The 24,502-nt window shown below is 46.6% G+C and overlaps 1 protein-coding gene across 4 annotated transcripts in view; it reads right to left on the bottom strand.

Annotated features, from left to right (window-relative positions):
- Atp2b4 (ATPase plasma membrane Ca2+ transporting 4) overlaps nt 1-20,255 on the bottom strand; it is a 97,246-nt gene extending 76,991 nt beyond the window's left edge. For 2 of the 4 annotated variants that reach the window (XM_027417577.2, XM_027417576.2), the window contains exon 1: nt 19,880-20,253. The gene's annotated coding sequence lies outside the window, so the exon portion shown is untranslated. Of the gene's footprint in view, nt 1-19,879 lie in introns of all 4 variants that reach the window. The other 2 variants (XM_027417581.2, XM_027417578.2) reach the window with 2 other exon arrangements.
- Nucleotides 20,256-24,502: the final 4,247 nt, after the last annotated feature.

Here is a 24,502-nt window from a genome sequence, read left to right as displayed (position 1 = left end):
AAATCCCCAGCAAATGTTAGTTATTTATGTATTACTGTTATTCTTAGAGGGAAAGTAAACATCCTTAGAAATAACATTTTGGCTCAACGCTACCCCCTCCCCCGAGATATGAGACCCTGTCCTTAAAAAAAAAATCACTTTTCTAAAAATACACCATTCACATTAAAAGATACTTAGAAACCAACAAAAACTGTCACCTCTCTTAACAGTGACTGGAGCAGGGATAAGCACAAAGCACAGTGTAGATGTGTAAATGGTCACATGAAAAGAGACAATCAGGAGAGGGAAAAGGGTGTCAAAGGAGCGACGACTGAGATAAATATAAGGTTCATGAAAGAGAACGGAGGTGGTGTTTTCTTTTCTTTTTGGTGTAGCAGGTTGAGACAGGAGCTAAGTATTCACTCTGTCACTGAGCTGCACTTGTTTTGTTTCTTGAAGAAGAAACAAACTCAACAACAAACCCAACCCCCTAAAACTAGCTAGAGCAGACCACAGAGTAACTAACTGATCAAACGATCAAGAAATAAGCTTCAAATTAGAGGCCAGCCTGGTCTCCAGAGCGAGTGCCAGGATAGGTTCCAAAGCTACACAGAGAAACCCTGTCTCAAAAAACCAAAAAAAAAAAAAATAAATAATAATAAAAAAAATTTAGCAAACACAGCCACTTACTTGGCACCTGTAATCCCAGGACACTAAAGGCTGAGGCAGGAGGATGGAGTGTTCAGGGCCATCCTCCCTGGGTTACATAGAGACAAACACAACAATCAGAATCCCCAAACCAAATCAAGAGTACAAAGGAAAACTGTAGCAGAAACACCTACAAAGCAGCAAGGAGGAAGAGAAGAGCCTGCGGGTTGAGGAGGGAAATGTTCTGCTCTGGTAGGAGCCTAGGCTTAGATAACTAAGGAGCTTAGAGAGAAATAGCTCTGGCTTATACTGGGTCTGAAGTTAGCCCCAAGTTAGACAAGGGTCTTTGGGGGTTGAGGAGATGAAAAGGGACCAGCTGAAAGGCCCTTGAAAAGCAGCTGTTGACAGGAACAGGTGCTGGGTGGGAGAGAGATGCTGAGCAGTGGGGGAGTACTCTGCCCAGTGGAGCTGAGCTGGGATCCTGAGTTTCTTTACGTTAATTTGTAACAATCTGACCTTGCAACTGTCTCACCTGCTCTGTGCCAAGAGCCTAAATGGAGGTTGGACACCAGGAAAATACAATAACGACTTCAGTTCTCCTGAGAAGCTGTCACCTGAGGATGTCTCCTGAGAATGACCACCTAAAGTGATCAGGGGACATGTGATTGGGGACTCACAGACTCCTAGCATGGGCCTGAGGAAGGCAAGACATGGAAAAGTGAAGTTAGCTCCAACAAGGCTCAGCCAGCCATGGCAGGTCACACCTGAAATCCAAGCACTTAGGAGATGTAGGCAGGAAGATTGCCAGGGGTTCAAGGCAAGTCTGGCTTACCTTGTGAGTTTCAGGTCAGCATGGGTAATAGAACAAGACAAGCAAACAAACTCCTCTAAGGGTTTCATAATGTTGGGAGACCAAGACCCAAAGTAACTTCTCCCGGGGCATAGGCCACGATAGGTTTTCTCATCCCTGTACTAACTTTCCAGGACGACTCCCCCAGTTTCTGTAGTCTTGAAGCTAAGTGAGAAAGGGCAGATTTACAGACCATCACCCTACTCTCTGCCCCTTTGTCTTCACCCCTCAGAGCTATTTTCCCCATTCTAGGTCCACATATTCAAATGGACGCTGAAGACAAAACTGAGTGAAGCAGGGCTGAGCCTTCAGCAACAGGAGAGAGAGAACACAGTCAGAAGCTTCACATCACCCATCGCCCATCGGAACTGGTCAGTGGTAACTTAGCTCCTGCTGACCATTGCCATAGAAAAAGGTAGGCTGACATCGTCTGGGCTTCTGGTTTGGGGGGGGGGGAGCAAGGAATTTGGATCTATGTGAAATCTTCTTTTAAATTTTGGTAGCCAACTATAATTAATCTGCAGGGTTGTTAAGGTAGGAGGAAGCAGAGAATTTGAGAGTAGAAATGTCCCTGAACTACATTCAGCACAAACTTTATTTTAGCCATGAACACTTTGAAGACTGGGAAGTTTTCATGAGTTCCAGAGGCCAGGAAACAACTCAAATGACTCAAAGCCTGGTCTCCGAATGTTTGCTCTAAAATCGGCTCATCTAGAGCCCAGATTCTTAGTGTTTTTTGTTGATCCACATGGGGCTGTGGGATTCTTGAAAAATCTGGCAACAGCAGAAGGTTTCTGAACATGCAATGGCCCAGAATTAATCCGAAGTCAAGTGTATTTCCAAGGGGGTTCTGGCCACATTTGCCTGTGTTGCATTGTGGGACTTCACTGCAGCCATGGTTCTTAATACACGGAGTAAGCACTCTGGACCGTGCATGCTGTCATACCAGAGAACACTTACGAAGTGCCTCACCTCAGAGTTCAGCTACTGTGTGTGTGAACTACAATGTTTCCCCTTCTTGGAGAAACATAATGGATTTTTAATATATCAGCACATATCAAGTTAGTACATTCTGGGATTATATTGTTAGAATGTTTCAATTTGGCCAGGGCATGGTGGCACACAAACTTTTAATCCCAGTATTCCAGAGGTGGCAAGTTTGAGGCCAGTCTGGTCTACATAGTGAGTTCCAGCACAGCCAGGACCATGTAGAGAGACTCTGTCTCAAAACAGCAAAAAGAAAACAAGCAAAAAGAATGTTTAATTCAATTTTTTTTTTAAGGCAGGGAGGGTCTCTCTGTTATATAGCTCTGGCTGTTCTAAATTGGACCAGGCTGGCCTCAAACTCACAAAAATGTTTGATTTTTAAAAATGCTGTTTGACTTGCTGACTTGTGTTTCATATGTATTCCCCGTCTCCCCTCACAAAAACCGTGTGGACCAATGAGCTGGCTCAGCATGTTGCTGCCAAGCCTGATGTTGTGAATGGGACCCACAGGACCCACCTGGTGGGAGGAGAGCCTGCCCGAGATTGTTCTCTGGTCTCCACACTTGAACTGCGGCAAGAGCCCCCATGTCTTCCGTACAGACACAAAATAAGTAAATGAATAAGCATTAAAAAATAGTTAAGTTGAATTTTGTTTGTGCTTAAGAAGAATTGACAACAATTTCTGAGATGTCTCTAAACATACTTCTGCCATTTTGTGCTTCGTATTTATAAGAGGCAGTGTTCTCAGAACTGACAATTATAAAATCAAAATATTAGTCAATTCTGAAAACCATTGAAGATGTTCTGTGTCCTCTAGTATCAAATCAGCAGCCAAGATTTAATTGTTTATCTAAAAATAAACAAGCCTGCCTCATTAGCATGCACATTTGCTTTTGTTTTTTACAAATGGCAAAATTATAAGTATACCAACCAAAGGGTTGTTTTTAAAATAAATTTCTTTATCATTTATTACCAGTAAACATTTGGCTTATATACTTATTTTATATGCCTATATAAAATGTGAAAATTTATCTGGCAAAAGGGGTCATAACAGAAAAAGCTTAAGCAACCCTGCTCTAGACCACCCCACCTGTCATTAGGAGGTCTTTGCCATTAATTATTCAGGCATGGGGTGATAAGCTACTGAGGAGGGATGCTGGATCTGGAAAGGAAATGGGTAAATTTACTACAGTCTTGACTCAGTTTTAAAGTAAGATTTAATTCGTCTATCCATCCATCCACGAATCCTTCACTGATCATCACACGATGAGGCAGCGTCTGTGCTATATTTAATACTGGCTACACAGAGATGACTAAAGCATCACTCCTCCTTTTAAGCAGTTCACAGGCTGGCTAGTGGGCTTGGTGAGAATGCTGTGCCCCAGCCACTACACTGCAGTAGCCTGTGAACTCTCAGCTAATACTCACATCCATATCTGTAAGTCACTTCCTCTCAGAGCACCTCCCAGGGCCTGATGCTATTCTCACGGACTGAGAGGGGACTGTAGACTCTCCTCCACTCAGACCCCAGAGCACTGGAGCAATCCACAGGAAGTGAGAGCAAGATGCACTCAGTGCCAAGCCCATTCCAGGGGCAAGGAAAGCAAAAGTGGCTCATGCATTACCTTGACCCACTGGCAGCAGCATTCTAGCGGAAACGTCTGTGAGTATATACGAGAGAAAGCAAGGGAGACTCCAGCTCTCCTGCCTGCTTACCCAGTGGTCTGTGCAATTCCAGTAGCAGCTGGCAGTTGACCTGGGTGACCAAATAGTGATGATTCCCTCGGGTCATCATAGTTTCTAAAAAGAAACACTGCCACCCAGTTTGACTCCCTCTATGGACAAGAGTTTTCCCAGCATTGTCTCTTATTGCAAAAGAAATGCAGGGCAAAAACAAACACAGCAAAGTGGCTGAGCTACCCCACCTTCAGCTCTGCTTTATCTTGCCAGGATTCCCATTGCTCAAGCAGCAAGCAAAATCCTAGCGTTGGCACCACGAAGAGAACCTATGACGTGGAAACGATAGAGCTCCTGGGGCCACTCCCTGAAGTGCTTTGCTGGAGAGATGCAGATGGGGGACATTTTAGTCATTGGAAGATAATGGGCTGTGACAGATGCCTGGCTAGATGGAGAGGGGAGAAATAAAGGGAAACTAAGAAGGAAAACTAAAATTTGTGGTGCACCTACTATAGGCCAGGCCCTTAGAACATTTGCACGTGGTCACAGAACTGGCCAGACAAAGGTGAACCACGGTTCCACCTGACTCCCTAAACCCATGCTCTCATGTGTAATCATCTGCTGGGATCAAGACAGCCTGGATGTTCTGGGACACAGGAAACTGCTATAAAGAAAGGCATTAGAGGGGATAAAAGAGCTGGTTAACTCTGGCTTTTGAGCCAAAAACCCAGTGGAAATTAGCATTCTTTCCCTCTCCACTCAGGACCTCTGTATCCTATTTCCCAGTCCCCGTAAACTGATTTTTCAGTGTTAGGGAAAACCTCTCTTCACTCGCTTCCCTCATGTAGCTAACATCCTAGGTCATATGCATAAAGAAAGGAAACAGATCTAAGGTGCACTTTCCTCTCGACTTCCCCACATTAAGAGATGGTTCCTAACACTTCCTCATAAAAGCTAGGGACTGGAAGCATGCCACAGGACTGTTGCACTTATTTCAGTGGGGGGGGGCATTCTTCAAGGCTTAGAAAATAACCCCTTTCTCTCTGATTTTGGAGAATTCAGAGATCAAAAGTTTCCCAAGTGGAAGCTGTACACACACCTGCATTTTTGTTTTGTTTTTGTCATGTTGTAGACAGATAAAACTCAGGCTTTTCGTGAGAGCTAGACAAATGTCCTATCCCAGAGCTACACTGCAATCCTGTAGCAGTTTTTTATTGAGCAGTTATCACATCACTGGATAGACATCACTGAACAAAAACGACCAAGATCTTTGTACTGATGGAATATACACTCAGGAGAGTCAGGGCTGAGGATGTACTTTACTGATACAGCACTTGTCTAGTGTGGGCAAGACCGAGGGGTTCAATCCCCAGTATCATAGAAGGTGGGGAAAGAGAACAAAAACACTTCAGAGAATCAGGGTTCAGTAGGCAGCAGGTTTATGTCAGATAGGACTGGACCAAAGATGAGTCCCAATGCCAACCAGCCAGATGGCAGGGCCGGGTAGCCATGTCTGAATGCACCTCACACCTCCAGAAGGCCCCAGATAATGGGAAGACACCAGAGCTCCCCTGGAACCAGCACCTTCTGGCATTTGGACTGAGAGCCTGAGCTAACTTATTTAGAGATCTAGGCTGAGCCTGCTGCTTGAGGCTTGTGCATGTGAACGAGGGAGGCAGCAGCCTGCGGTGGAAGGAGTCCTTGGGAGAAGGCCCAGCCCGCCAGGGCTACCCTCCCAGACCCAAGTTTGGCAACATTTCCCCCATAACCTTTAAAAAAAAGCCCCTCTGTTCTTTTTCCTCCTGCTCTTTTGAGTGAGCTTCCAGGTGCTGGAAGACAAATCCTATACCTGTCTCAGAAGGTGGCTGTTGTGACATAATTAGAAAGAAGCCAGGGCTTAGTTGACATTCAATAGATGCTCCATACTCCTATCAACTAGTCAGTTACTCAGCATGGAAAGAGGAAGCCTGTAAATATGTCAGACTAAGGTGGCTTCTCAGCCTTCTGGTTGAGAAATACCATCATTAACCTGTAAAATGGAGACTCCCGATACTCATCTCTTGGGGGATTGTTGAATGAGATACTCCAAGTTAGATACTGAATGCACAGCTGATAAATTAGCTTGGATTATTGTGCCCGCTGCTGCTGTTGTTTTTTTTTTTTTTTTCAAGATGCAGCAGATGTTGCCTTAGGTTTTGTCTAGGCCAGGGGAGAGGACACAATGACAGCAGCACAAGAAGGATGCTATGGGGTGCAGAGAGCTGGGCAGTGGCGGGAAGGGGGTGAAAGGAAGAGAGAGCACAAGCGCAGTAAGCCCCACGGGTGCCCAGTACTTTCACATCTGCACAGCGCTCGCTCTTCATCAGAGCTCATTTGGCCGTCACAACGCTACAGGGCACAGAAGGAAAGATGACATATATGTTTTCTAGAGGCTCAATAAACGCGTGTATAGTATACACCATCTGAAACTGAACCTACTGCCTCTGAAAAGTGGGTAGAGGGATGGAAGTGTGAAGGAAGGACTAGCGAGGAAACTGTTTCCGGCTTTATCCCTTGCTATCATTTGGATCTCGTCTGGCTATCCCAGTGATGTAGCATCTTTGCCTCCATCTAAGCAGGGGTCTCTGGAGGCACACAGGCATATAAAGTCAGGCAAGACTGAGATGCCCGGAGGACTGATTCCACCAGACCGGGCAAACATCCAGTTAGCACCACACCTCGCCCCGGCACAGCTTCAAGTGACAGGAGCAAGTCCTTTAAAGTCACAGCTCATTGGTAACACCAAGGACTGCCATGGTGTCTCATGTCTTTCCCAGCTCAGAGGGTTCCTTATCTGAAGTCCCTTGTAAGGAAACAAAGGCACATTCTCTGGAACGCTGCCACAGTCAGGGCTTTCTACGGGTACCTGGTTCAGAAAAAGCTTCTCTGAACTTCAGGTCAGCCACTCTGGGCCCTTTCCGTCTCCTGGGTACCACTTTCCCACCCACAGCATAGTAGCTGGCATATGGGTTGCACTCACTTCCTGTTTGTTCCACGAATGACAGATTGGTTCCATTGGCTTCATTAGCAGCTATGTGGATGAGGGTGGTGCTCCCAAGAGCACTGCTCTGCATTTCCTCTAGTGCTAAGGATCCTGACTATCAATAGCACAGTGGCTTCACGGTTTCTAGCATCTCTCTTCCAAAGTGCTTCTAGCACATGACCTCGCAGTGTGGCACATCATTTTCTAAGTACAGGAATGGTTCTCTCTGTTACACGAGAAGAGATCCTGGACCAGGGAGATTCATTAATGAGCAGTGTCACCCAGTGATGACATGGCAGGGGTTGAACACTCAGTGGCAAACCTGGAGCCGGGAGAACTGGATTTTGACTCTGGTTCTGCCTCAAACGAGCCAGGTGTCCTTGGGTAAGTCTGCTTTCTCCTTTGCCAAAGAAGGAAAATGGACTATTTCCCTAACTCCTTCTACCTCACAGGCTCTGGCTCAACAAAATAAGCTGCTTCTCAGCCCCAAGCCAGTGACCCACCTCCCTGTACAAGGTCAGACAGCTCCTGGAAGTGTGGATGCCAGCTGTGTCTGTCCTCGCATCCTGACAGATGTCCTACGAGTGCTCCCCACAAGGAAGGCTGTGTAGTACAGACAGTGGGGAGGAAACATCAAAATCATCCAAATGGTCCCCAGTACCAGGGGAGCAGGTAGGCAGCAGCTGCTGTTGAGGCCAGATGTCACCCTGCCTGCGACACTGGTGCTGGCTCAGACAAGGCTGGAGGCATGCCAGTGGGTGGGCGCAGACAGCCTCCTTCACCTGCCAAAGCAACTGACTCTCCAGCTCTCAAGTCTGCAGTCAGGATGTCAGGATGCAGCCCCACAGACCTTCCTCCAGCTTTGCTCTCCCCACCTCCCCTCTGCCCCAAAGTCCTTCCTCCAGTTTTGCCCCTACCTCCCCTCTGCCCAAATCTTACCCTGTCCTTTCTACCCCTTCAAATCCTGTCTAGCAACTGTCTCCCCTCAAAATTATTTTCCGTTGAGAAGCATGTGGTGGCACAGGCCTATAATCCCAGGTATTTTCTAGATTTAGGCAGCAGAGTTGAAAGTCCAAGGCCAGCCTGGGCTATAGGAATTTTGTCAAGTTAGTGAGACCCTGTCTCAAAGTAAGACAGGCAATGGATGTAGACAACTCAGTAGTAGTTATGCTTGTCAAGTTCTAGTAGCACAAAATAAGTAATTATTCAGGCATGGTGGCACATACCTGTAATCCTAGCACTTGGGAGGCTGAGAGTTCTAGGCCAACTACATAGTAAGTTCCAGCCTAGTCAGGGCCCCTTGAAGTGTGTGTCCTCATCTCTGCCATGGTAAGGGGAAAGAGTAATTAATTCATTTCTATTGCCTTCAGGTTTCTTCCATCCTCAAGTGTCAAACCAGATACTAGGGACATACAGGCAGTCTTGTGAAGTTGGGTGCCACTTTCTTCTCTCATGGAAGCTGTTTTGGACAATTCCGGGGAGGTGAAAGTAAGAATTTCAATAGAAGTTTGGAAAAAGACTTGGCCAACATGTGCGTCACCCCCCCAGGGCTAAAAATACTGAGAGAGAGAGAGAGAGAGAGGCCAGGCTGGCCTACCAAATGATAGCTTACCCAAAGTTTGCTAACCTCAGTGGCCCACAGCACTAAGCATACAACCCCTGATTTCCAACGTTCAACATCCAATACTAAATATTTAGGCTGAACCACAGGAAACTACCTTTTGTGGGTCAAAGTGGTTGCACATTGGTCATTTTAATCTAATGGGTCTCTTGGGACTTGTGACCCCTGGAGGACAGTAAGTCCTTGAACACTTGGATAGCTCTACCTCTAGTCAGTGTTGAGAGCTCTTGACACAGTGCAATCATGGCTGGGTGTGGTGGTTTGAATGAAAATGCCCCCCATAGGCTCATATATTTAAATGCTTAGTCACAAGGGAGTGGAACTCTTGAATAGGATTAGAAGAATTAGGAGCTGTGGGCTTGTTAGAGGAAGTGTGTCATTGGGGGTGGGCTTTGAGGTTTCAAAAGCCTACAATAGGCCTAGTGTCCCTCCCCTTCTCTCTCTAAGGATCAGGATGTAGCCCTCAGTTACTGACTAGTATCACATGGTCCCCTACATGATAAAAATGAACTAAGCCTCTGAAACTGTAAGCTAACCCCAATTAAGTGTTTTCTTTTCTAAGGGTTCCTTGACCATCTCTTCATGGCAATAGGATACTGGGAAAGTATTAATACTAAGTCCTTGATAACTGAAGTTCTGGGGGTGGGAACCTAAAACCTGCCTTAACATCTAACTCTAAGGGTGGCTGTTCAAGGCAGAGCCTGTCCAGTGTCCTTTCTTGTGTTCGTGTCAGGTGGATGATGGGATTTAGCTGCAGGTTGTATCATCTAGATTCTGAATGACTAAACTTGGTTTCATGGTACAGTGAGGGAGATGAAGGCTCAGGAGGATGGCTGCCTCAGTCAAGGTCATACAGACAGCATCTCCTAGGCCTCTGGCTCCTAGCTCTGTGCTCCTCTGACAGGCCCAATGGCTCCTAGAACAAACCCCTCCCTGTCTGCCCATTTTCAGCTTCCTGGCTCCTGCTCCCCCAGGCTCCCAAAAAGACAGAAGAGGAATTGAAGGCAGGATCAATAGTCCTTTCCTATGTGAAAAGAGCCCCGGGTGGCATGGGGCCTAGCCTGGGGTTTCCAGAGAGAAAAAGATGAGCAGCCCCAGAAACTGGATCTCTCTTTAGAGCCAGGACCAGGCTAGGAAGGTAGGGGTGGCGGCATTGTGATTTGAGTTACTGACAGCATACTATTCCCAGCAAGGGAGAGTCTGGAAGGCCTTGCTTAGCCCAGTCACCAAAGCTTGGAGCAGGCAGAGCAGGTTTCCTCAGAATCACCTTATTAGAATAATGTGAAGGAGTCAGAACAAGGTGACAACTCTGGGGCTGTGGGCACATTCTTCCTCTTACAACCTGGGACCCTCCTCAAATGGTGAAGCACCTAGTCCTTAGGATTCTTGTAGGCCAAGACACAGTGTCAACAAGTCTCCTGTGCGTCGCTTGGCCCACTAGCCTACTCACTGGACACGTAAGTGAGAGGGAGAACCTAAGGGAAGTAATTGTGTGGGAAGACCCTGCTGGGTGCCTAGGAAGATGGTGGCAGGAATCTAGGGGCCCTTTCTGCCCTTTCTGGTATTCAGGTCTCTCCCTACCTGTTAAATATATCAAACCTGAACTAGTGAAGGGAAACAAAAACAAAAGCAACAAAACAAAACCCCCACAAACCATATAACAATAGAATATACAGACTATTCACTTAGATTCCTCAGTTATTTTTGCCTTGTTTTCTTGTAGTACTGGGTTGGACTTCAGGCTCTGCATATACTAAAGAAGAAATCTTACTCTCAGTCTTACTTTAGTAGATTTACCAACTGTTGTCATTGCCTTCTCCTTTGGCGTGTGTGTGTGTGTGTGTGTGTGTGTGTGTGTGTGTGTGTGTGTTTGCACACACATTTTTGCTGAACCATTGGAAAATAACTTCAAACATTTTGCCTTAAATCATTTACATAAAAGGATACTACCACATAAAATCATATTACCACTTTCAAATATAAAATATGTAATTATATATCACCTAAAATCTAGGCTAAAATATTCCCAATTGTTCCAGAAATTTTTTTTTGCAATATACATGCCACCATGTGCAATTAAAACTCATACATTCGAACTGGAGAGATGGCTCAGAGGTTAAGAGCACTGGCTGCTCTCGCAGAAGACCCAAATTTGATTCCCAGCATCCACACAGTGGCTCACAGCTGCCTATAACTCCTGTTCTAAGGGAATCTGATATTCTCTTTTGACTCTACAGGGACCAGGCACACACATAATTCACAGACACGCATGCAAGGCAGAACATTCATCTACTTAGAATAAAGATATAAAATTAATTTTTAAAATGTATACATTGGGTCAGTGAGATGGTTCAGCGAGTAAGAGTACTTGCCACCAAGCCTGAGTCTGATTCCCGGTACCACACAGTGTAAGGAGAGAACTCCCACAGTTGTACTCTGACCTCCACACACATGCCAAGAATGAAAACTTGAGAACACACATACACACAGATACTAAAGTTTTAAAAACTGTGAAAAAAAATTAAAATTCATACATTGTATATGGATAGACGGACTCTTTTATCTTTTTCATTTTCTACTTTAAGAGATTTAGGATTTTTATTTATGTGTATATATGTGTAACTGTGTGAGTTTATGCGTGCCACATACATAAGATCCCCCCCCCCCACAGAGGCCAGAAGGTGTTAAGCCATCTGATGTTGGTGTTGGGGACTGAACCTGGGTTCTTTACAGGAGCAGGGAACAGTAAGTACTCTTAGTGAATTAGCCCCATCTCCAGCTCTTCTTCTGTTTCTTTTAACCTATGCTGGGTTCCACATTCAGCCTTTTGTAGCAACGATGTCCTTTTCATTTACTAACTTATTTTGTGTATGGGCGTGCACATACAGAAGTAAGGGACAACTTCAAGAAGTGGTTATCTTCTGCTGCCCCGTATGTCCCAGGGATTGACTCAGGTCTCCAGCTTTGGTGGCAGGCATCCTTTCCTGACAGACCAGCTTGTCAGCAACCCCACCAGCAATTTTTATGTTTTTATGACTTTTTTTTTTTGCAGGAAGAGGGGAGAGTCTTGGCTGCTGGCTCCCACTTCAGATGTCTCTGTCATCTCTTTGAAACTGGATCTGGCTAAGCAGTTTCGACTAGACCACAGACTGGGTTGAGATTCCTATTGCAAGGCTCAGGGAAGCTTTCCTGTCTGGGGGTGGGGAGTCCCCACTAATGAAGATGTTTGATGACTTATTAGTGTGACAAGTGCATGGTCTTGCCAAAGACAGCCTCCCCCCCCCCCATACACACACACTTAGAAGAAAAGCAGTCTGTGAGGGGATCTGTTGTGCTATGGCCTGAATGCTTTTGTGGCCCCAAATTCATACAAGTTAAATCCTCACAAGTGATGGCATGAGACATCCAGAGGGCAGGCAGGAGCCTGGTGAATAGGGTTAGTGTCTTCCAAAGAGTCACAAGTGAGTTCATGGTCTCTGTCCCATCCCCTCTCCATAGGGTGCAAGGAGAAAAATGGCCTAATCAGGAAGGGCCCTTTCTTGCCTCCAGGTTTGCTGGTGTCTGCCCCTAGGCTTTCAGAACTGTGATAAAAGCAATTTCTGTTAAGCCAGTCGCTCTGCAGTTGCATGCTGGGACCAACCTTTTATCTAACAATGCTCCCCACTCCCTGCTCAATAATTTTATCATCTATTAATGAGCCTAGCCCGAATCAGCTTATTGTTGGGGAAATTCCGAAGGAAAAGGCAGGTTAGGAGATACTTGCCAAGAGATACAAAGTTTCAGTTAGAAGGAATAAGTCTTTGTGATCATTCTAGTGTGGAGATTGCAGTTAATTATAAAGTATATTTTCAAAACTGCCGCAACATTGAAAAGATAAATATGTGGTCCTGGATATGCTAGCCATCTTAATTTACTTATTCCATAGAATATATCAAGATATCACATTGTTTATTCCATATACAATTATTTTTCAACTAAAAACCAAACTGAAGGTCAGGCATGGTGGCACACACTTTTAATTCCAGCACTCAGGAGGCAGAGGCAGGTGGATCTCTGTGAGTTTGATATCTACAGAGTGAGCTCCAAAGTAGCCAGGGCTACAAAGTAGCCTTATCTCAATTTTTTTTTCTTTTTTCAAATTTAAACAAATTTGAGTTAGAACCTCACTATACAGCCCAGACTGTCCATGAACTCACTACCCATGGTGGTTAGACTAGGAATGGCTGCCATAGACTCATGTGTTTGAATGCTTGGCCACCAGGTAGTGGCCCTATTAGGAGGTGTGGCCTTGTTGGAGGAAATTTGTCACTGGGGGGTGAGCTTTGAAGTTTCTGTAGCTCAAGCCAGGCCCAGTGCCTGTCTCTTCTTGCTGCCTGCAAATTACAGATGTAGAACTCTCAGCTCCTTCTCCAGCACCATGTCTGCTTATATGCCACCATGATGATAATGGACAAAACCTCTGAACTGTAAGCCAGGCCCAATTAAATGCTTTCCTTTATAAGAGTTTCTGTGGTCATGGAGTGTCTTCACAGCAATAAAAACCTTAACTAAGACAGCACCCTATACTGTTGCAAGTAACTAAGATTGAAGGCATCTGCCACCATGCCCAGCTAAATAAATAAATAAACTTATTTAAATAAGTTCATTTGTTGTGGTCTAAGGGGCTGAATCAGGGCCTAGTATGCTCTAGACAAGTGAACTACCATTAAGCTAAATTCCAAGCCTTTTTTTTCTTTTTTCTTTTTTTTTCTTTTTTACATTTTTATTTTGAGACAAGGCCTTTCTAAGTTATACAGGCAGGCCTTGAACTTGTGATCCTCCTGCCTCAGCTTCCCAGGCAGCCACCAGGCCAGGCTAAATTGAAATGTAAAGAGTTCAAATACTTCTGCATCAGGTTAGCTGGCATTTCTGTGAAGAGTTTCCCTTCCTGCTCTTCCCTGCCCCTTCAACTGTTAGACTGGACTTGTGAAGTCCTTTTTATTGCATGGGTTGCTTCTCATTTTTTTCTCAGTGTCTCACATCCATTAAGAAGCTCCTGTATGCAGACTTCTATGTTCTTTGACATGAGCATGCTCCAGTTTCCTGGCATAATACAGTTCACTGTCCTTGGCTAGTCTCAGACATGATAACGGCCAAGTGATGTGCTGGCTTCTAATAGGGCACATGGTACCTAGAAATCAAAATCCAGGGGCTGATGAGATGGCTCAGCAGGTAAGGGTACTTGCTGTGCAAGACTGGAAAGTTGAATCCTATCCTTGGGCTCCACAAAGTTGTTTTCTGAATACTCCCTCATGTATGCACCCTCTCCACACCCATCTTGTACACACACATGCATGCAATAAAAATGAATAAACAAACAAAAATCAGGCACTGGGATGTAGCTTTACTTCTAAATGCCTTTGGTGGATAGACCAACAAGATAGACAACGAAACAAAGAATCCTGTGATTTCCCATTTGCCATCCATGCTCTTCTCTATCTCTTCCCATACTCAGACCCCGACTTTTAGACATCTAAGTTCCAAGGACTACACATCCCATCTGCCCTATAACAAGTGGGATGGTTTTCTATTCACAACACCAATATCATGAATAATAACATACCCATGAAGTACAGTCTGAAGTTTCTCGAAATTCTTGGTAGACTATCTATTCTACCAAGAATATAGAGTCAGAATATTGACACTGAAAAATATATTAGTTAGCCAGATGTAGTGGCTCATGCCAACAGTCCTGAGGATGCGGCAGAAGGATTACTACAAGTTTAAGACCAGTCTAAACTTGTCTTTTAAAAAAAGCCCTTAAAATTTTTTACTTAAATTAATTCTTTGTAATGAAATTGTTACTCCATTAGTCAGTGTTTCTGTTGTAGTCAGATTTAGTTGGATTTTTTGGACCTAATTAAGTTGTTGAAATATGTAAGTACTTTAATCAAAACTGTCTGAAAAAGCATAACCAAAAAAGTCTGATTTCCTGTCACCTCATCTGCCTCCTACAGGAAGCCATTTTTTATTTTGAATTTATTATTTGTGTGTGCATGCACACATATGCATGTGCACACTCATGTTAGCATACACACACACACACACACACACACACACACACACACACACACACCTTTCTCTTTTTTGAGACAAGGTTTTGCTGTGCACTGTAGGCTGGCCTCTAATTCACAGCACTTCTCCTGACTCAATTTCACGAGTGCTGGATTAAAGGTATACACCATTATACCCAGCTTTAGCTATAGTCTTAAGAATGGGCAGTAGGGCAGTTTGCAATGGTTTCCTATTACAAATACAATCTGGTTCACCTTGTGCACACATGTTTCTTTATTTGTGAGTATGCATCTTTGGGATAATGACTTGGGCTGCTGTGTAAATGTGCATGTGGCCTGTGAGGGGTTATACTTTTTTGTCCTCCTGACACTGACTCTACAAACTGGCCAGATCGCTCTGTAGAGCCCTGAGCTGAATTTCTTTGAACCCAGCCAGAGTCTTGACATGTCTGGCAGTAAGCACAGCACTTTAAATGCCAGTGCCCACCCTAAGTGATGGCAGGAAGGTAGGCAAAAGGTGACCTTGCTGATACCATGCCAGTTCATTTTCCCAAACTGTTGGGATTTTCGTATGAAACTTGGTCAGCCAGGAGAAAAGAGCTGAAGCTGACGCTTCAGCCTGAGAGTGGGCAGAATGAGAACCATGACAGGGAGGTAGGGACCCAATTCCTATGTGCCTATGTCCTTGTCCCTTTTTCTTTCCTTTCGCTTCTTTCCCAATTCCACACCGCCCAACAGACACTTCTCTGACCAGAAGTCCTTGGCTCTGACTAACTAGTTGCTTCTTGGTTTCTCTCTTCCACCACATTTACTACGTGGGCTGAAGACACTTAAGGAGGAGGCAGAAGACAGACCTTGTCATTTCTGTTGGAACATGTGTGAAGAAAGTAAGTCAGTGGAACAAGAGCAGCTCATCCTAGGAAAGAAGAAGACAAATAGATGCAGCGAGAAGAAGCAGAGTATAAAACACTCCACACAGCTGTCTTGGACTCTAGCCCCAGGGCACACTTACTTCAGTGACCCACAGAAAAGGGGAAACAATACAGTCATTATGGAAAACATTATGCAGGTTCATCAAAACAGTAAAAAAAAAAAATAGAGCTGTTGTGTCCAGTGGCTGAGCACTTGCCTGGCATTGCAAGAGGTTCTAGGTTCGATTCCCAGCACAACACAAACAAACAGAATTAAAAGCAGAACTGCCATGTGATCCTGCAATCCCACTACTGGGTATATATGTAGAGGAAATAGAATCATCATAAAGAAGAGACATCTGCCTGCTGTGTCTATGGCAGCAGCACTATTCAAAATAGCCAAAGTGTTCATCAGCTGAGGGACTGGCAAAGAAAACATATCAGCCTCAAGAAGAATGGTAACCTGTCATTTGCAACAACATAGAAGGAGCCGAAGGGCACTATGTTAAGCAAAACTAGCCACGTACAGTAAGACAAATAGCAGATGACCTCATGTGGAATCTGGAAAAGCTGATTTTACACAGCCGAGAGTGGAATGGTGGTTGCCAAGCTGGGGAGGAGGGATGGAGACAGGATGATGACACCACCTAGCTGGAGTTGGAAAGGAGTAATAAGTTCTATTGTTCTATGATATGACTGGAGAAAATGATAGCATGCTGTTTACTCTAAACAATCTGCCTGAAAACACCTGTGTTTTTTTTAACCACAAGGAAATGATAAATGTTTGAGATTTGAATTGAACATTATATAGTATATACATATATCAAAACATGGCATCTATAAATACATACTGTCCGCCAATTTAAAAGAGTATGTTTTCCATTTTCCAGAGAGCAAAAAGTGGAGAAATGTTGTTAGCCCAGTTAGATTGTATTTAGAGGGTGCCTGCTCCACCCTACCTTCCTTACCACTTCCTCCCTCCTGGCAGTAGGGATAGAAGGAATCAAAGCCCTCCTAGGAGCAGGCAGTAGGCTTGGTGGGCAGTATGTCTGAGAAGTCACTTGTAGGGAAGGAACACAGATGGCCTGGCAGATATCCCTCCAAGGAAGGGCAGGCTCAGGGTGGGGCATTTACCTGTAAAGTAACATCAAATATGCTTCTTAGGATCCTAGGCACCCCAAATAACATATTCCTCATCTCCTTCAGAAGTTCAGTGGATCTTAATGTGGGTGCTGGTGCAGAGGCCCAGAGCACTGAATAAAGAGCAAAGGGCCACGGGTACTGAGAGAAGTCAACTCCGTAGTCTCAGCTGGCAGTTGGAGCTGCTGATGGGTGGTGGCTGGGGCAGGGCTGGCAGAGCAGCCCCCTTCTCTCCAGATCTTATGGAAAGTGAGTGGGATATAAGGCTGTCCGATATTCCTGCTCCAAGACCTTCATTCACCACACACCTTACTTCTCCCAGCACCAGGCCTTGGGCAGATCCTGACTGTTCTAGTTTGCCCCCTCTCCACTCCCCACACAGTACCCTCAGTTTGATTCTCTTCTGACATCAAAGACTACAGCAATGTGACAAACCTGACTCAGCCACTCCCTCCCACCGTTTCTGTGGTGAGCAGGGTTCCCAGAGCGAGGAGGGGCTATAGACCAGAGGGCAAACTAGGGGCCCCTTCCTGCACCTCCCCATGCAAGTGATTCCCAGGTGCTATTACTCCACCCCTGGGGACTAGCAAGATGGATCTGTGGGTAAGGACTCCTGCCTTGAAGTATCTGATGGCCTGAGTTTGGTCCCCATGAACCCAAATGGTGGAAAGAGAGAATAAATTGTTCCCTGACCTCCAGATGTGGTCCCCAATAAATGTTTTTTTTTTTAATTAAATTGCCCCCTTTCATCTTGGAAGTGTTGACAGAGTGCCTCTATTTGTCCTGGCACTGTGCTAGAAGCTGGGAGTCTCGGGGATGAGGCAAACTAAGTCCCTTCAACTTGACCTTGGAACCAAGGATTCAGGGACACGGAGATGGAAAACAGAAGTGAAGGGGCAGAGGCACCGGCAGGGACCGGAAGGCTAGAAGCCTCTACCACATCTAAGTCCGTTCTCCTCTGAGTACTCAGACTAGGGCAGAGCCATGCCAGAGGGTGGAGCCGGGCTGCTGAGAGGCTGACAATAGGGCAGGTCACAGACGCTGCTAGACGGGAGGGATCCAGCTTCTGCTGCAGTATTCCCAACCCTGCAGTTCTCACGGCTCGGAGAGGTGGGGGTACAGCTGGGCTGAAAAGCGGTCTCCCCAGCTGCCCAAGACCCAGGACACATGGCCATTAGAACAGGCACCCTAGTGCGCGCTAAGCAGACACCTCAGGCAGCAGCCATCCTTATCCACCAGAATTGGTCCCTCCCCCGGGATTCCCGCCTCCCCTTCCGATAGAAGAAGGGCACCAATTCTTGTTGGGATCAGACCACAGGTGGGGTAGAGTGGCCAAAGGGTCTGATCCATTACCAAACACCTGCAAATGAAAGCTCGCTCTGGTGGCTTCCCTGGCTACCTTTTAACCTCTCCTTCTATTTCTTCCTCAGGTTCTCAGCAAGGCTTTTCTCATAGCCCACATTATAGGGTCCTCCTGTTTTGAAATTCTTCTCTCCCCTAGGCCCCTTGCCATGCTGGTCCCAGCCCGAAATAACCCTGGTCTCCTCCCTTCCAGATAAGGAGATCCCAGACCAGGGGGGTGCTATAGGAAAGGGTCTCTTAAGTGGGAAGAGCCAGGAACAAGGGGAGTTCATGTGGGTGGGTGGGGGTGTCAAGCATGGAAGGAGTGAATCTGAAGACTCCCTGCCACACACCCCAACTGGAGGAAAAGATGGCCTGCAGAACGGGAATTCGTTTTCCCTCCCTCCCCACTTCTCTTTCCTTCTCAGCGTCACAGCAGCCGCCTGACTTCTTCACCTGACACCCGACCAGCCCACCTGGCCAGCATCAGATCCGGAGGGCATTGTGCGTCCTGCAGGAGTACCCTGGAAGAAGATGCCTCCGGCCAGGGCGCGCTCTCCCTGCTCGCAGGATTTGCTGGGCCCCTCCTCCCATCTCCCCACGCGGCTGGAGAGAAGCAAGTAGGCATTCTTCTAGAGGTGGACCAGAGTATAGGCTGGACTCATCTCAAGGAAAGACGCCAGCCGGCCCGCACTACCAAAACAGGGAGAGAGGAGAAAGAGGGAGCAACTCCAGCCTTAGTGTCTATCTCTAAAGCGATCTGTTCAGGGACCCTCTCAAGATGCCAGAGGCCCAAGCCGGCCACCTCACAGCCTGGGGCTTGAAACTGAAAACTTTTCAGTGTGCCCCTTCTCTTTCCTTCCCTATAGAATCAGAGATGCGTGGGGCGGTGCCCTTAGAGACACTCATACAGTTGGTTCTGGACGCTTACGCTCACTCAAACAACAGCAGTGAGAGGGAACTCCCAGCTTTTTCCACAGCTAATTATAGACGTCAAAGTCTGAGGATGTTTTGTAAGCCGCAGAGAGAAACTGCTGAGGTTTCTATGCAAAGCCAAAGAAATTTAATTTGTGCACTCCTGGTTCTCACCCTCCAACTTCTCCTAGCCTATCTCCACCTTATGCGCCCCCCCCCCCCCCGTGAGCTCCCTCCTTGGCGCTAAGGCCTTCCTTCCCGCTGAAGATTTATTTGGTCCTATTTTTCCCATCTCTCTTTGGGGCTTTCGAGAAAGGGAACAGACGCGGAAAATATTTTTTTTCCGCAACAGTTTTCCATTCTGCGGCTGGTTCCCAAGCCGAGGGGGAGGGGGAGAGCAGGAGCGGATGGGGGTCGGCTGGAATAAATACTTGTTCCGAGAGCTTAATTTGGGTGAGAAAAAGGCAGTCCCTCCATTTCCCCACCCATCCCATGATCCAGAGGAAAACGCAAAGGGATCACTTGTTTGATTAGATGGTTCTTCAGAACCCAGGGAAGAATACAGTGTTGAAGACATTCTCATTTTCTCCCCCCACCTCTGTCTCCTATTCCACCACCCCACCCTCCCAGAATTTGCTAGCATGAGGAAATTCGGATACTTTGAGAAGCTATTGAGAGGAAAGAAAGAAACAAAGTTTGCAAATCCCAGAGTCAATTCATTCTCTGCAAACCTACCTCTCTTTCTAGCAAAGATTCAGGTGTCTCCAAGCGGGACTCTCCCTCAGCGTTTCCATGGACCGAGTAGGGTGGGGTGACCACCCACCGCTCTCCCCAGTGTGGCAAACCACCTAGTGATGCTGGCTTTGCTCTCTGGCCACAGCTGGGGGAGTGGACTGAGTCTTCTTCCCCAGCCCTTCCACGCGAAGGACCTTCCTGGAAGAAAATGGGTGCAGGGAGCTGGGCGGGTGTCTGACCTCGCCGTCTTCGGAGGGATGGTCCCCCAGGAAGTTCGTACTCCCACCCCACCCCCAGCCTAGGACGGTCTCAACAGAAGAGCTGTCTTAAGAAAATGCTTGTCATGGCAACAGCTCCAGCCAACTCTGGCCAGACTGGGGCTCCCCAGCTCTCCCCCAGCAGGGCGGGAGGAGAAAGGGGCGGAGCGCGAGCCGGCGGGGGTGGGGTTTGGCGGGAGGCCAAAGCATTGCTCAGCTCTTAAGGTAGCCCGAGAGCAAGGCGCGGCGGAATGATGCTTCTTGGTCCGTCTTAAGGGGGAATGGGGAAGGGTAGGGGGAATCCTCTGCCCTCTTGGCTTTCTCCCAGCGCTGGTTCTTACTTGTTGAAAGGGGAGCAGAGCAGGCGTGGGTGTGGGTGGAGGTGGGAATGGATGTGGGCAGCGGTCTTCAACCGTTGCTGCGTGGAGGGGAAATAAAGGAAGTGTCTGCAAGCCATTCTGTTTCCTGCAGCTCCTCCAGGCCTCTCATTCTCATACTGATTTAGACTCAGGACCACGAAACCTCAGGAGGCTGTGGGCATCTGCCCTACTGACCCAGTCTGAACTGGGAGTTCACTGTCAAAGACGAGGCAATTGCTCAGGGTGCCCACACACATAGGTGCCTCCTCACCCTCAGACCCAGGTCACATCTTGCTCTCTCTTGCTTGTGTACCCAACCAAAGGCATGTCCACAGGGCATAGAATGGCTGCTCGCCTGTGTGTGGCTGAACACCCAAATCTTTGCATCTACAATATCGTTTTTAGCCCTGGTGGCAGTCTCAAAAAGGTACTCATTACTGTCCTGGTTTCATGGTTGAGGAAATTAAAGATTGAGCGACTTGCTCAAGGTTACCCATCTGGTTAATGACAGCCAGGATTCAGGGGCAAGTCAGATCAGACCCATTCCAGAGACTATGTGCTTCCCTATCCCTGTATCATACTATGTCACACATTTCCATCCTAGCGCGTACACACTGAGACATCCGTACACACTTAGACACAGCCTATAAACTGTTAATCACACCCCCGTGCCACACACCCACCAGCATTGTGCAACAGTGCCACCCATAGCTTTTGCATGGAACCTTATGGCTTTCAAGTACAAACATGCACCATCAGCTGGCTCACACAACACATCTTCATTGACGGATACATTCCCACACCTACCTCAGCAGACATACTCACTCATGTTTACATGCTTATGAAAGGCAGGCTAACACAACCTCACAGGTTATAGAGTACTGTATAGGGGAAGAAGGGGATTATTACGGTTCCCCAACCTATTAATAGAGCTTCAAAAATGCTCCAGTACCTAACCAGGCATGGTGAGTATACCTGTAATCCTAGCAAGCAGAAGGCTGAGACAGAAGGACTGTTAGGAATTTGAAGCCAGCCTGGGCTACACAGTGGGAGCCAGGCCAGCTATAACTACACAGCAAACAAGAGCCTGTCTTGAACAAATAAACAAAGACTTGTGTGCAAGAAGAAACAAAGCCTAGAAGAAGACCAAGAGCGCTTCCCAACTTCCTACCACTTGGCCCTTTCTTTTTTACTTCCTAATCTCATTGATTTCTTTTTGTTTGTTTTGTGTTTGGAGACGGTCTCATGGATTTCAGGCTGGCCTCAAACTCACGATGTAGCTGAGGCTGGCCTTGATTCTCCTCTACTGCCTAAGTGCTGGGATCATATGCATGTATGACCACTCCTAACATATTCTACTATTTCCCAATAACTCATCTACATCCTATTTCAGAACTAGGGAGAAGTTAAACAAGAAAAAGTAAAGGGGTCATTTAGAGCAGTTGGGCTCAGAACCCAGGAGTTTCCTCTTTGTAGAAGAGGTTATCTGTCACCTGTCTAAGGTGCGAACAAGATCCATGGTCAGCCCCTGCCCTGCCCATCCATGCCTTTCCTCCCTAGGCCCACCCAGCTGCAGGATAAGGAGAGAATCTAGAAGCATCTTCTACTGAAAGAAACCAAGGAGCGCGTCCTCAACAGCAGTTATTTCTGGGATTTTTAGCTCTCACACTTGAGGTACTTAGAAGACACCAAAGATGACATTGCTTTCAAATGTGGGCACACCTCCAACTCCTCTGGTCTCTCTCCTCTCCCTAGGCATTTCACCGAAAGACAGAAGGTACCTCATGAGATGTGGTAGGTTCTACCAAAATGTCAACTTCAGGAGCACACATAGGTTGTCAGGAACAACATAGGAAAGGAAGGGAGAGGAGTCAGCTGGTCAGAGCCCGAGTTAATAGCTTGTCAGGCTCCACGCTGGACGGCAACAGTTTGACATTCCATTGCCCAAGTGAGTGACAGTTGCATCTTTATCATGGCTCTTTATATGTATGAAAGCATATTTTCAGCTTTCAGCAGTGGCAGTGGTGGAAGAGGCATTGCCTAGCTGTTCAGTAAACTTGTCTTGGAGGAATAATAATGAAGACCTAGGTGTGGTCCTAGGAAAAGGAGAAGGGTGCTTTGGCTGTCTGGCCTCCAGGGGCTATGGATGATTCCTGGTTATAGCTGGCTAGTAGGTGGAAAGTAAGATCCTCTCCTAAAGCTCTCTGGGCTATAGGGAGATAGGCTGTGGGCCTGGTGGAAGGGGTGTTGCCAAGGAAATCAGCTCTGCTGTCCCCAGCCCGGGCTGGAGGGTCAGGATGCTGGCACCTACAGGGGCTGCAGGTCCTTCTCTTGAAGCAGCGCTCTTTCTTGGCTGGGCTTGTGAGCTGAGAGAAAAGGACACTCCCTTCTTCCCTTCTTACTTCTTTTCCAGGTGATTTTAGAGGAAGCCGCAGCCTGAAGTCTGTAGCTGACCCAGTCACTGCAGCCTGTGTTTTCTAGAAACCTAGAAGCCTTGGTGTCTTGTTTCTTACAGCTGCAGGTTTGAGGTCTAGAATGGGTAAAAATAAAATCTATCCATAAAAATAACCACTAGATGTGGGAAAGTAGAGCTGCCTCTCGGGGGCAAGAGGTGGAGCATGGCCCTCAGTGTTCATAGTCAGGCTGTCCTCATCCCTCATCTGAAGAGCATGCAGCTGGTGATCTCAACCTTGGTGTTCCTCAGAACTCTGCGTCTTGGGAGCTCTGTCTTGGGTTCCCCCAGACCCTCATCATTCCTCCACGTCTCTCCAATGCAGACTGTATTGCTCCTATTTGGGTATCTTTGGTAAGCATCCTCCCTACACCCAGATCCAGGGTTCTTCTTAAAAAGAAAATCTATCTACAATTCAGTATTTATTTATTTGTGTCTCTCTGTGCATGCACAGGTATGAAGGGGTACATACCTATGAAGACACGCAGAGGCTGAAGGAAGGTGTCTGGTGTCTTCACTCATTCTCTGCCTAACTCCTCTATGACAAGTCTCTCCCTAAACCTAGCGCTCACATCTTTTGGCTAGGCTGGCAGCTGGCAAGCCTTATTGAGCCCATCTCTATGATCCCAGAACTGGGGTTACAGGGCAGTCAATGCTAGACATGTTACATGGGTGCTGGGATGGGAACTCAGGGCCTCACGGTTGCACAGTAAGCACTCTTAATCACTGAGTCATCTCTCCAGCCATCAAGGCTACTTCAAGATGCTCTTTCTTCTCAATGTTAAGATAAGAACTGTCATTTCATTAGTGTCCCCGCCCCTCAAGATCCATGCTGAGTCAATTACATTCTTCCATGAGATTTTAAAATTTTTTTTTTGGTTTTTCGAGACAGGGTTTCTCTGTGGCTTTGGAGCCTGTCCTGGAACTAGCTCTTGTAAACCAGGCTGGTCTCAAACTCACAGAGATCCACCTGCCTCTGCCTCCTGAGTGCTGGGATTAAAGGTGTGTGCCACCAACGCCCGGCAAAATTTTTTAACAGATTTATTTATTTATTATGTATACAGTGCTTGCCTACATGTATACTTGCAGGGCAGAAGAAGGCACCAAATCTCACTACAGATGATTGTGAACCACCATGTGGTTGCTGGGAATTGAACTCAAGATCTTTGGAAGAGCAGGTAGTACTCTTAACCACTGAGCCATCTCTCCAGCCCTTAAAATTGTTTTTTAAAATTACATTTATTTATGTTGGGGGGGGCACATGTGTACCACAGTGCATGTGTGGAGGTCAAAGGACAACTTATAAGAATCTGTTTTCTCTCTCTATCATGTGGGACTCAGGAATGAATTCAGGTGTCAGGCTTGGCAATAAGAGACCTTATCCACAGAGCCATTTTGTTGTGTCTCTTCCCGGAGATGTTTGAATGTAAGATCAAAAGAGAGAGAACAAGGCTCGATTCATCAGTGGACATAGTGAGTCAGGAGACTCTGGAAGTGTCAGCAGTCTTGCTCCCTGTCATGTGGAAGAAGCCCACCAATAGGAGAAGAGAAATGG

The sequence above is a fragment of the Cricetulus griseus genome, chromosome 5 (genome assembly GCF_003668045.3).
Source record: "Cricetulus griseus strain 17A/GY chromosome 5, alternate assembly CriGri-PICRH-1.0, whole genome shotgun sequence".
Taxonomy (NCBI): domain Eukaryota; kingdom Metazoa; phylum Chordata; class Mammalia; order Rodentia; family Cricetidae; genus Cricetulus; species Cricetulus griseus.
The sequence above is the reverse complement of the archived record's forward strand: the minus strand, read 5'-3'. Positions and strand labels throughout refer to the sequence as shown.